Below are 13191 nucleotides of genomic sequence, written 5' to 3' on the forward strand. Positions count from 1 at the left end.
CAGCCCAGGGGTAGGCCAAGGCAGCAGGTCCAAACCCTCCTTGGCAGTGATGAGTAGGCTGATACTGCAGTCTGTCCCAGAGTGTGGGGCTAGACAATGACTGGCAGTAGCCATATACTGAGGCAAGCTGAGGATAGAGGGTGGGGGTTCCCTGAGAGACAGGGGTTACTGCCAGGGGGCAGTAAAATTGTCAGACACATAGAAAAACATAAACTCTTGAGCAATAGTCAACATGGTTTCTGTAAAGGGAAATCGTGTCTTACTAATCTATTAGAGTTCTTTGAAGGGGTCAACAAACATGTGGACAAGGGGGATCTGGTGGACATAGTGTACTTAGATTTCCAGAAAGCCTTTGACAAGGTCCCTCACCAAAGGCTCTTACGTAAATTAAGCTGTCATGGGATAAAAGGAAAGGTCCTTTCATGGATTGAGAACTGGTTAAAGGACAGGGAACAAAGGGTAGGAATTAATGGTAAATTCTCAGAATGGAGAGGGGTAACTAGTGGTGTTCCCCAAGGGTCAGTCCTGGGACCAATCCTATTCAATTTATTCATAAATGATCTGGAGAAAGGGGTAAACAGTGAGGTGGCAAAGTTTGCAGATGATACTAAACTTCTCAAGATAGTTAAGACCAAAGCAGATTGTGAAGAAGTTCAAAAAGATCTCACAAAACTAAGTGATTGGGCAACAAAATGGCAAATGAAATTTAATATGGATAAATGTAAAGTAATGCACATTGGAAAAAATAACCCCAACTATACATACAACATGATGGGGGCTAATTTAGCTACAACGAGTCAGGAAAAAGATCTTGGAGTTATCGTGGATAGTTCTCTAAAGATGTCCACGCAGTGTGCAGAGGCGGTCAAAAAAGCAAACAGGATGTTAGGAATCATTAAAAAGGGGATAGAGAATAAGACTGAGAATATATTATTGCCCTTATATAAATCCATGGTACGCCCACATCTCGAATACGGTGTACAGATGTGGTCTCCTCACCTCAAAAAAGATATTCTAGCACTAGAAAAGGTTCAGAAAAGAGCAACTAAAATGATGAGGGGTTAGAGAGGGTCCCATATGAGGAAAGATTAAAGAGGCTAGGACTCTTCAGTTTGGAAAAGAGAAGACTAAGGGGGGACATGATAGAGGTATATAAAATCATGAGTGATGTTGAGAAAGTGGATAAGGAAAAGTTATTTACTTATTCCCATAATACAAGAACTAGGGGTCACCAAATGAAATTAATAGGCAGCAGGTTTAAAACAAATAAAAGGAAGTTCTTCACAGTCAACTTGTGGAACTCCTTACCTGAGGAGGTTGTGAAGGCTAGGACTATAACAATGTTTAAAAGGGGGCTGGATAAATTCATGGTGGCTAAGTCCATAAATGGCTATTAGCCAGGATGGGTAAGAATGGTGTCCCTAGCCTCTGTTCGTCAGAGGATGGAGATGGATGGCAGGAGAGAGATCACTTGATCATTGCCTGTTAGGTTCACTCCCTCAGGGGCACCTGGCATTGGCCACTGTCGGTAGACAGATACTGGGCTAGATGGACCTTTGGTCTGACCCGGTACGGCCTTTCTTATGTTCTTATGTTCTAAAAGGGCACTGGGTCCAGGGAGGGACACAGGGGCCAGAGGACAGGCAGATCACCAGCCTGCAGAGGGTGCTCCGGAGCTGGAACGAACTAATTCCCCGGAGTCACCAGCAGGAGGCGCCGCAGGGGTGAGTCCGGCCCGTCTACACTCCCCCAGGTGGGATAAAGGAACTGCCAATAGCCTCTTTCCAGGTATCATTACTGTTCCATATTGTGTTAAATGGACAAGGTCCTCCAGTGAGGTCTGGGGAATTGAGTGGGATAGCCAGGACAGGAACACCAGTTTGAGAGTGGGCTGGGATGTGGCTGCAGACCCAGCATTTAGAAATATTAAGGGTCTGAGCTATCCACACTTGCTGCTGGATAAAATAATTGTCATTGTGGACTCCCCAGATCTTAAGACACCAGCAGCTGAGGAACAGGCGCCACCAGGGGCGCATGTTGGAGGCAGGGCCCTTCTAGTTCTGACAACCTCAACTGAGGGAACCGCAGTCACGGTTTTACGTCCACCAGGCAGCAGGAGCTAGGCTCACTACTGCTTCTTCTTGGGCCTTGCTTTAGGTCGTCGTCTGCTTCTGGCAAAATTGACTCTGCGTTATCCTGAGGTGATGATTGGTTCGCTGGGGGTGGTGCATTCTTACACTGCAAAGCATGTATCCACTCTGCAATGCCAGACAGTTTAACAGCCGTCTGGGTAGTAAGCAGTGCCTGATGGTTCTTTGATGTTCTTTAAGTCTCTTCAATACTTTTTCCTTGACTCTGGCTATAACAATGGCCTTCACACCTTATCTTTTCCTGATGCATACATTTCTCATTCACACAAACAGATTGAGAATACTCAAGTCCACATAATAGAAAATACTGGGAGGTGATTTGGGCCTGTGGCTCTAGCTTTGCATACACTTGTTTTATCCAACAGCACATTTTAAACATTTCTATTAAACACATATAATTTAAAACCAAAAACAATTAGGGGTAGTAACATTAGTATGCTACTAGTTGTGGGAGATCATCCAGAAAATATGTTATACCAATGGTAAGCTGTTATGTTTTTCTGCAGTGGCAATTCTTAACATGTTTTCATTTGCGTGTATAATATGAATGGTTCAGTTTTTTACATTATTTTTATTTTTTCTAGGAACTGTTACCTTTTTACCTTTTAACAGATGATTGGTAACTGTTTGCCATTTAATGCCAAGATTGATAGAGAACTCAGCTAAAGCAGTGCTTACAGTAAGCTGAGACTTGTTGTTGTTGTGGCAAATAGTAAATGTGATTATTGGTAAGCACAGTACTTACATTACATGTACAGTTGTTTACTGGTGGGTTGCTAACACTTTAAAAGAATGAAAACATTTCTTTCCAAGAATTAACACATACACATAGCCCATTATACAATACTTTGGTCTAATTATTAATTTTATCCCACATACAGGATCCTAGTGAGATGTCTACTACAGGGCTTTGGAGCAACAGGCATGGATAAGCATACCCACTTTTGAGGAGTCCACTTGGTACAACCTCTGGTGTCCAATAGTTTCCTTCCTCCCCAGTCCACTGGCTTGAGGTTCAGGGCAGCCAGAAAGATCCCAGGTGCAATCTGGGGAGTGGGCTAACTTTTTATATATTTGCTTTCAGAGCCTGTTTGTGTGCGATTTTAACAACAATTTTTTTTTTACTTAACAAATTTGGTCTCACCGTACTGGAGACATACTGCGTTTATTTATATTGATAGGTACTAAACAATGATCTTTTCCTTTGCTTTAACAGATGCATCAAAACCTTAATATTTTCTGATATTACCCAAAACATCTTATGTTCTAAATATCTGCATTTCAGTACATTCCATAGCTATTGCAGTATGTTTTTTTTTACTTTCATTTGTTTTTGTAATAGGTTGTTCTGTAGCTGGTATTAGCTTTTTCTGATTTTCTGAAAGACAAAAATAACATTTTTCTACCCCTTTCGGGGTGGCATTGATTATTGCTTAAAAGATTCCTTTCTTTTACAAATACCCTTGCTGACTGCAGGCAAAACAGAGGAATTACCTCCGTATTTTCCTGTGTTTTTTTGTTTTATAGGCAGGCCAGGTTTTAATGGCTTTTACTTTTTAAGGGTTATGGGGAAATTATAACACTGTTTAGTCATTAAATCCATGAGGTGGTGTACCTCAGTTTTTCCTCTTATATAGCAGACCAAGTTTGTAATGTTTTTCCTTCTGTGTTAAGCTTTAAGTTTATTCACAGGTAATAGCTGAGGAGCATCATTACCATATTACCTTAAAGGATTTTTCCAAAAATCATACACACTATACGTTGTTACAGGGGTACTTACTAACATTAAATTTATTTCAGTGTTTAATATTAACAATAACATTAGCGTCAAATCTATTAAAGGTATCTTGTTACACCATGTCTTTTATTTAGGCAATTTGTTTGCTGACCAGGTATGGTTTTTTTATTTGCAGCTATTTTTGTGCTTTTTTTTTCTTTTCTTTTTTTTTATCAGATAGGTAATTTGCATTAACACAGGCTTGGCTTTTGGATTCAAAGCCATCAGCAGAGCTCAGAGCCTAATAGGATTTTAATTCAGCAGCACGTTTCATTTGTATTTCTCTTACCCCTTTTTACAATATACACTGCACATGTCCTAGGGAAAATGCACATTTCTTCTATACTATAACTTTTAAAACATTAGCCATATTAATTTTTACATAAGGTGTAACTGTTTCTTTTGTTCTTACAGAGTTTTCATGTACCCTTATCAAAGTGACAGTCTGATTACACCGATCCATTTTAAGGCTCAGTGCTTTTAACATAGCTGTACATAGATTACATTCTGTTTATACATTTGGGTTGATTACTCTCCCTTTATACATTTGGGTCAGTTAAGTTCCAATACAACCCCCCCTATGTTCTTAGCAAATTTGACTAAATTGTCCATAGTCAAATGATTTCAATCAAAGAGTCGGTTTATTTGGATTATTTACAGACACTTTTGGAAAAGGGCCCATTTTCCTTCAGAATGGCTGCAAAGAAACCAAGAATTCTCTCTCTTTAACATGGTCCTTTTTAACATTTTCACAAAGTTTAACTGCTTAATTCTCTCCAGCCTCTGTAGAGTTAACTTTTCACTCTCTTCCCTTAAATCACTTGTTTATCTCCCAAAATGACACCTTCATGAACTCAGATTTCACCATTTTAAGTATTGTTCCAGGGGTTCATGCCTGCACTTTCTGCTTTTCTTAGGCCTGACACTATGCCCTTAGGGCTTCCAACCTGTTTTTCAGTTTCTTTTTCTGTTGCTTGCCTGCTTGTCTGGGCCCGATCCTGCTTTTTTCAATGAACCATTTTTGTGAGTGGTATTGTGGTTATTTTACAATTTTGAAAGAAATGTTTAAGGAAAAGGACCAGGAAGGGTGGGGGCAAGTTGAGGAGCCCCCCCTCCTTGCTGAATTGGTAGTGGAACACTAAAGAATCAGTTTCTGAGGCAGACAACAAAGGGGAACAGAACAAGGGGCTTTTTGTCCTTTTTACAATGAGATGGGAGTATGAAGGGGGTTGGATCGATCCGGGGTGGGGTTTTTTGAGAACGGCGTAAAGGGGAGCGCTCGGTCTGGTGGTGGGAGAGGAGGCTTTTAATAAAGCTTTTAACTTATTATTTGAATATTTGAGAGAGGCAAGTTTTGATTTTTGTCCACCTACGATTTGCCTCTTCCCACCACTGCATGAAACAATTAACCTCTCCTTTAGCCAATTTAGTTTTAGGTTGGCCGAGTTTGTCCTTTAAGATGTCCACTCAGTCTTTGTTCCAAGATTTTAACAGTGGCCACTGAGTTTTGGGATCCCCCTGAGTTAGCCTAGACCATTTTTCCAGAAATTTACAGGAGTCCGGACCCTTTTTACAGGAGTCTGGACCCATCCTAAAATACATAAAATGAGCCGGTGTTCGTTTAGGGAACTGTCCCGACTTAGACGTCTGGTTACCCATACAGGAGGATTTCACACACCAATCGCACAAGAAGGAAATTCAGGTTCGTCAGAGCAATGCCCGGTGCAACACACAAAAGGAGCCCACAGGCTACTGCCTCAATCACCCTTGCTTTCACACCAAGGGTTTTACCCAAAGTGCGGTGCGGCTGCGATTGTGCAGATTCCACTCACTCAGACCGCGGGGACAGGAACCCCTTGGTCGGCCGATCCCCGGACGGAGATGGCATCCAGACTCAAACACTCCACAGGAGGATGGATAGACACAGAGACAGGACAGTCCTCAGTCTGGACAAAACACAGAAATAATTACCTGACCAGATTCCTGATGTCAGATCCCGGGATCCCTACCAGAACAGAGTGGGAACCAACAGGTTCGATGGCGTAGACTTCACTGTGGTTGTGCACCTTTCCGTTCTGGTGCACTGTTCCGTTTAACAGTGGCCACTGTTAAAATCTTGGAACAAAGACCGAGTGGACATCTTAAAGGACAAACTTGGCCAACCTAAAACTAAATTGGCTAAAGGAGAGGTTAATTGTTTCATGCAGTGGTGGTGGAGGACTGCTCGGGCCAACTGTGGGAACCCCCACCAGACAGTAGGCAATCAGCCTGAATGAGTCATTTAAGAAGGATAATAGAACTTTGGAGATACTAATCTCCCACCATCCCAAGGAGCTTCCTGGGATGTTGCTTTGACACTGCAGGGTCATCTGATGATGTCACCTAGTATGGAGTACCACCTTGGACACTGCTGGTATTTTTTGACTGAAAACTAAGGGTTCCCACCTTATTTAAATTCTGTTTAAAGCTGGGGCGTAAGGCAAACGGTACTCATCTCCATTACCTCCTGGACCAAGAAGAAAGATTGCTAGAAACACCTGAAGAGAAAGGCAGGGGTTGAGTCCAGGCTGCAGAAACTCTGCAATTTGCCTAAAACAACATTTAGAGTGAGAAATTACATTGTGTAACCTGTTTCTTGAGTGTATTAAGCTTTGTTTGCATGTTTTATTTTATTTGCTCAGTAATCAGCTTTGTTCTGTTTGCAATCCCTATAATCACTTAAAATTTACCTTTTGTAGTTAACACACATTTCTTGTTTATTTCAAAACCCAGTTTGTGCCATTTATATCTGGGGGGCGGGCGGGAAAGCTGTGCATCTCTCTTTTCACTGAGGGAGAGGGTGAATTTTTATGAGCTTACGCTGTGCAGATCTTTCTGTACAGCGCAAGACACTATTATTTGGGATTTATACCCCAAAGGAGGTGTGCACATGAGTGCTGGGCAATCCCTGAGCTGATTCGTCCATTTGCAGCTGGGTGTGTCCTTACCTGTGTATTGTGCTGGAGAAAGCTTGAGGGCCTGGCACAGCTAGGACAGGGTGAGGAAACTCGGGTTGATGGAGCGGGCGGAACCAGTGCGAACTCAGACATCAGGTGGCATCCCAGACGGGGGTTCAACTCGTCACATGCTGATTGGGAGGCAGAGAACTGCAATGCAATAAAGGGCGCAGTATGATTTCTTCGTTCAGCTTCTCGACAACCAGTGTAGGGGATCAGAAGCACAGTTTGTGACTGGTTGGTGAGTTTAACTTCAGTCTTAACCACCAGTGTGGGGAGTATCTGCTCTCCTTTTTCAGCCTGCCCTGACCTTGGCATTTTCAGTGAGGGCTGCCCCAGGCACCCCAGTGAGTACAGCACAGCGGGAAGGAGGGGAGTTGGGAAAATAATGGTGGAGAGTTGCTCACGGGCATGAGTGTATGCGTATAGGGCAAATGAACTGAGCATTGATACTGTTTTCCACACAGTGGTGATTTTAGCTGATATCTCACTCCTCAGGGTAACACTGTAAGGGAACAGCTCCTGCATGCATCTGGTTGCAGACCATGTCCGTATGTTGCTAGCTTGTGTGCTGCAATGGTACCTGCTGAAGTAATTGCCGAGTGGTGTAGGAAAGTATCCTACCGCAATGCAACAAGCAAGGCAACCCTCCCCAGGAACCTTTGACAGAGGATTGCACAGCACCTCCATGAAAGTTTCCTCAAGATCTCTACGGAGGATTCACGGAGCATCCCAGTGCACATAAACAAACTGTTCTGCAGGACCATCTCTGCCGGACTCTGCCGTACATCTCTGCCGTACAGGGGGATGAGAAGCAGATGGTGACTCTACCTCCATTGGTTATTTCATTACCTCTTCTAGCATGATTACAAAAAAGTAAATGAACAGATGTGTCCCAGCAATATCAAAGCAAACGGCATACTTACCTGAGGTTCCTCCTCTGCATCAGGCTCACCCTTGCTGGACTGTACGGACTGGCTCGACTGCTCTGGGCTCATTGTGCCCCTGGACCCCCATCACCTGTCCCCCATACTCCTCCTCCTCCTCCTGTTCCTCACCCAACACCTCCTCCTCACTGTTCACTCTGGGGCCTGTTCACTCCAGCTCCTCAAAGTATCCACAGGGCTCTTGGTGGGGGTGGGGTGGAGTGTCTGCAGAGAATGGCATGCAGCTCTTTGTAAAAGCAGCATATCTGCAATTCCGCACCAGAACAAGTGCTAGCCTTCCTTGCCTTCTGGTACGCCTGCCGCAGCTCCCTGGCTTTCACACGGCACTGCTCCGGGTCCCTCTTGTAGCCCTTCTCCCCAGTGCCCCGAGCAATCTGCTTGTAGATATCGTTGTGGTGAAGCTCTGGAATGGGTTACCTAGGGAGGTGGTGGAATCTCCTTCCTTAGAGGTTTTTAAGGTCAGGCTTGCCAAAGCCCTGGCTGGGATGATTTAGTTGGGGATTGATCCTGCTTTGAGCAGGGGGTTGGACTAGATGACCTCCTGAGGTCCCTTCCAACCCTGAGATTCTATGATTCTGTGATGTTTCTGTGACTGGATTGGAGCTGTGCCTGCACAGCTTCTCCCCACAGATCCAGGAGATCCACCACCTCCTGTGAACTCCAGGCAGGAGCGCACCTGCAGCGTGGAGCCAGCAGTCAGCTGGGCAGTTAATAGATGAGCTCTCCATGCTGAGCAAACAGGAAATGAAATTTCAAAAATTCATGGGGCTTTAAAAGGGGAGGGGCATGTACCTGCATACCTGGCCGCTGAGCAGCAGAATTCAAAACGGTGAGCAGAGCAGTCAGGGTAGGGCATTGTGGGACACCTCGTAAAGGCCACAAAGTTGACATAAGTAACACAGTGTCAACACTGACACTGCATCAACCTAACTACACTGACCTAAGCGCTATGCCTCTGGCAGAGGCGGAGTTATCAAGGCAGCGTAGCGGGCAAGTTACATCAGCGGGAGCGACGTTTTAGTGTAGACGCTGACAGAGTTAGGTCGATGTAAGCTGCCTTGCATCAGCCTAACTCTGTAGCGTAGACCAGGCTTTATTCTTTGACAAATAAACCCAGACAAAGTTCCTCTCTCCTGCTGGGGTGCAGATGCCAGGCTGTCTGCCTCATCCTCTGGTCAGTTTGCTTTTCTGAGTGGCTTAACCGCTTTGTTTACCTTACATAGAATCATATCATAGAAGCATAGGACTGGAAGGGACCTCAAGAAGTCATCTAGTCCCGTCCCCTGCACTCATGGCAGGATTAAGTATTATCTAGACCAGTGGCACCCAAACTTTACCAATCAGTGAACCCCTTTCACTAAAATGTGAAATCTCATGAACCCCCTCCTAAAAATGAATATTTCCAGGGATTTAAGTTTAAATCTCCTCAGTGTGGCAAACCTCCTGTAACATTGTGCGAATCCCCAGGGTTTCGCGAACCCCAGCTTGGGAACCACTGATCTAGACCATCCCTGACAGGTGTTTGTCCAACCTGCTCTTAAAAATCTCCAATGATGGAGATTCCACAACATCCCTAGGCAATTTATTCCAGTGCTTAACCACCCTGACACTTAGGAAGTTTTTCCTAATGTCCAACCTAAACTGCCCTTGCTGCAATTAAGCCCATTGCTTCTTGTCCTATCCTCAGAGGTTAAGAAAAACAATTCTTCTCCCTCCTCTAACAACCTTTTATGTACTTGAAAACTGTTATCATGTCCCCTCTCAGTCTTCTCTTCTCCAGACTTGAAAAAATTGGGTTTGTTTATCTTCCCGTATAGGTCATGTTTCCTAGACCTTTAATGGTTTTTGTTCCTTGTCTCTGGACTTTCTCCAATTTGTCCACATCTTTCCTGAAATGTGGTGCCCAGAACTGGACACAATACTCCAGCTGAAGCCTAATCAGCGCAGAGTAGAGCGGAAGAATTACTTCTCGTGTCTTGCTTACAACACTCCTGCTAATACAGCCCAGAATGATATTTGCTTTTTTTTTTTTTTTTTTGCAACAGTGCTACACGTTGACTCATATTTAGCTTGTGGTCCACTATGACCCCCAGATCCCTTTCTGCAGTACTCCTTCCTAGGCAGTAATTTCTCATTTTGTATGTGTGCAACTGATTGTTCCTTCCTAAGTGGAGTACTTTGCATTTGTACTTATTTAATTTCATCCTATTTACTTCAGACTATTTCTCCAGTTTGTCCAGATCATTTTGAATTATAATACTATCCTCCAAAGCACTTGCAACCCCTCCCGGCTTGGTATCATCCACAAACTGTATAAGTGTACTGTATAAGTGTATAAACTGTATAAGTGTATCCCTTTATCTAAATTATTGATGAAGATATTGAACAGAACCAGACCCAGAACTGATCCCTGCTGGACCCCACTCGTTATGCCCTTCCAGCATGATTGTGAACCTCTGATAACTACTCTCTGGGAACGGTTTTCCAACCAATTATGCATCCACCCTATAGTAGCTCCATCTAGGTTGCACCCTAGTTTGTTTATGAGAAGGTCACAGAGACAATATCAAAAGCTTTACTAAAGTCAAGATATACCATGTCTACCACTTCCCCCTTATCCACACTGTCAAAGAAAGCTATCAGGTTGGTTTGACACGCTTTGTTCTCGACAAATCCATGCTGACTTACTTATCACCTTATTATCGTCTAGATATTTGCAAATTGATTGCTTTATTATTTGCTCTGTTATCTTTCCAGGTACAGAAGTTAAGCCAACTGGTCTGTAATTCCCCAGTTGTCCTTATTTCCCTTTTTATAGATTTGTGCTATATTTGCCCTTTTCCAGTCTTCTGGAATCTCTCCTGTCTTCAATGACTTTTCACAGATAATTGCTAATGGCTCAGATATCTCCTCAGTCATCTCCTTGAGTATTCCAGGTCCAGGTCCTGGTGATTTGAAGACATCTAACTTGTCTAAGGGCACGTCTTCACTGGCAACGTTAAAGCGCTGCTGCGGCACCGCTTTAACGTGGCTTGTGTAGTCTAAAAAACCCACCTCCATGAGGGTGCACTGTCTACACTGGCATATACATCGCTGAAACTTACAGCGCTCAGGGGGGTGTTTTTTCACACCCCCGAGTGAGAAAGTTGCAGTGCTGTAAAGTGCCAATGTAGACAAGCCCCAAGTCATTTTTCACTTGTTCTTTCCCTATTTTAGCCTCTAATCCTACCTCATTTTCACTGGCATTTACTATATTAGATGTCCAATCACCACCAGCCTTCTTGATGAAAACTGAAACAAAGAAGTCATTAAGCACCTCTGCCATTTCCACATTTTCTGTTGTTGTTCCCCCTCCTCCCTCACTGAGTAAAGGGCCTACCCTGTCCTTGGGCTTCCTCTCGCTAATGTATTTGTAGAATGTTTTCTTGACACCCATTATGTTTCCAGCTAGTTTGATCTCGTAGTTTTGATCTCATGTAAATGTACAGCCATTGCTCTGGCCTCTCCTTGCTCTATTTACACTGGAGACACAGAAAAACAGGTGAAACCACATTCCTTTGTCAAGGACAAACTTGCTTCTCTGCTCTACTCAGGTTTCTTGTGTAACATGCTTCTGTCAGGTTGATGTTCCTGTTAAACCACAGTGGTTTTGTAGGAAGCAGCTGTCCCCTGAATCCAGTTAGTCTGGGACTAGCAGGTAAACAAAGGGGAAAAGTGCACAAATCCTGGCAGCAGGTTCAGTGGGTCATCTCCAAGGATGGGGGCCAACAAGTCAACTCCAAAGTATAGAGGAAAAAAGGTGTCAAACTGTTCAGTGAGTTCAGCCAGCCCCAGGGGGAGACAGCCAGGCGGGCGTGGGGGTGAAGATCTCTGCCCTTGAGACTGATGTTCCTGGGCCTGCTTTATTGCAGTGAGAAGCTAACCTGGAAGCTAAGGACATCAACCCATTCAAAGAACTGCTGCATGTTCAGCTCAGGACAGGGTATTAATGCCAATTCAGTGGTGCCTGGCCTGGGTACCTTTTTGATATGACTGTGTTGAGATTTGTGTGGGATCTTAGTTAACCCTCAAACTGTTCTCTTATAGATTTTTTTTTTTTTTTTTAGTCTGAGCAGCTTTACTACATTGTGGTGTCTTTATTCCAAACTGGAACAACTCCAGGTATGGGCATCCACAACTATCCAAATGTGCATATTTATCTGATGTGTCATTATCCACAGGTGGATCTCCTGGATCTGTGGGGAGACCCTGGGGGGAGGGCATTAGGGCACTGGGGGGTTGGGACAAGGGTGGCTTTGGAGGGTTGGGATGAGAGGGGCATGGGGGAAGGGGTGTTGGGGCGAGGGTGGCTCTGGAGGGGCATTAGGGCTCAGGGGGCACTGGGTGAGGGCATTAGGGCACTGGGGAGTTGGGACAAGGGGGGTTCTGGGGGTTGGGACGAGGGGCACGGGGAGGAGTTGGGGCAAGTGTGAGTCTGGGGAAGGGCATTAGGGCACTGGGGGTTGGGCGAGGTGGCTCTGGGGCAGGGGTAAGGGCGAGTCTGGGGAAGGGCATTACGGCCCTGGGGTTGGGGCAAGGGTGGCTCTGGGGAAGGGCATTAGGGCACCAGGGGCTGGGGCGAGGGGCTCTGGGAGGAAGGGCATTAGGGACAAAGAGGGCTCTGGGGGAGGGCATTAGGTCACTGGGGCATTGGGACAAAGGGGGCACTGGGGAGGCATTAGGGCACTGGGGTTGGGGCGAGGAGGGCTCTGGGGGAAGGGCATTAGGGCACCGGGGCTGGGGCGAGGGGGCTCTGGGAGGGCATTAGGGCACCGGGGGCTGGGGCGAGGGGGCTCTGGGGAAGGGCATTAGGGCACCGGGGGCTGGGGCGAGGGGCTCTGGGGGAAGGGCATTAGGGCACCGGGGCTGGGGTGAGGGGGCTCTGGGGAAGGGCATTAGGGCGAGGGGCTCTGGGGGAAGGGCATTAGGGCACCGGGGTTGGGGCGAGGGGGCTCTGGGAGGAAGGGCATTAGGGCACCGGGGCTGGGGCGAGGGGGCTCTGGGAGGAAGGGCATTAGGGCACCGGGGCTTGGGGCGAGGGGGCTCTGGGAGGAAGGGCATTAGGGCACCGGGGCTGGGGCGAGGGGCTCTGGGGGAAGGGCATTAGGGCACCGGGGGCTGGGGCGAGGGGCTCTGGGGAAGGGCATTAGGGCACCGGGGGCTGGGGCGAGGGGGCTCTGGGGAAGGGCATTAGGGCACCGGGGTTGGGGCGAGGGGGCTCTGGGGAAGGGCATTAGGGCACCGGGGCTGGGGCGAGGGGGCTCTGGGGGAAGGGCATTAGG

The sequence above is a fragment of the Mauremys reevesii genome, linkage group 24 (genome assembly GCF_016161935.1).
Source record: "Mauremys reevesii isolate NIE-2019 linkage group 24, ASM1616193v1, whole genome shotgun sequence".
Classification (NCBI taxonomy): Eukaryota; Metazoa; Chordata; order Testudines; family Geoemydidae; genus Mauremys; species Mauremys reevesii.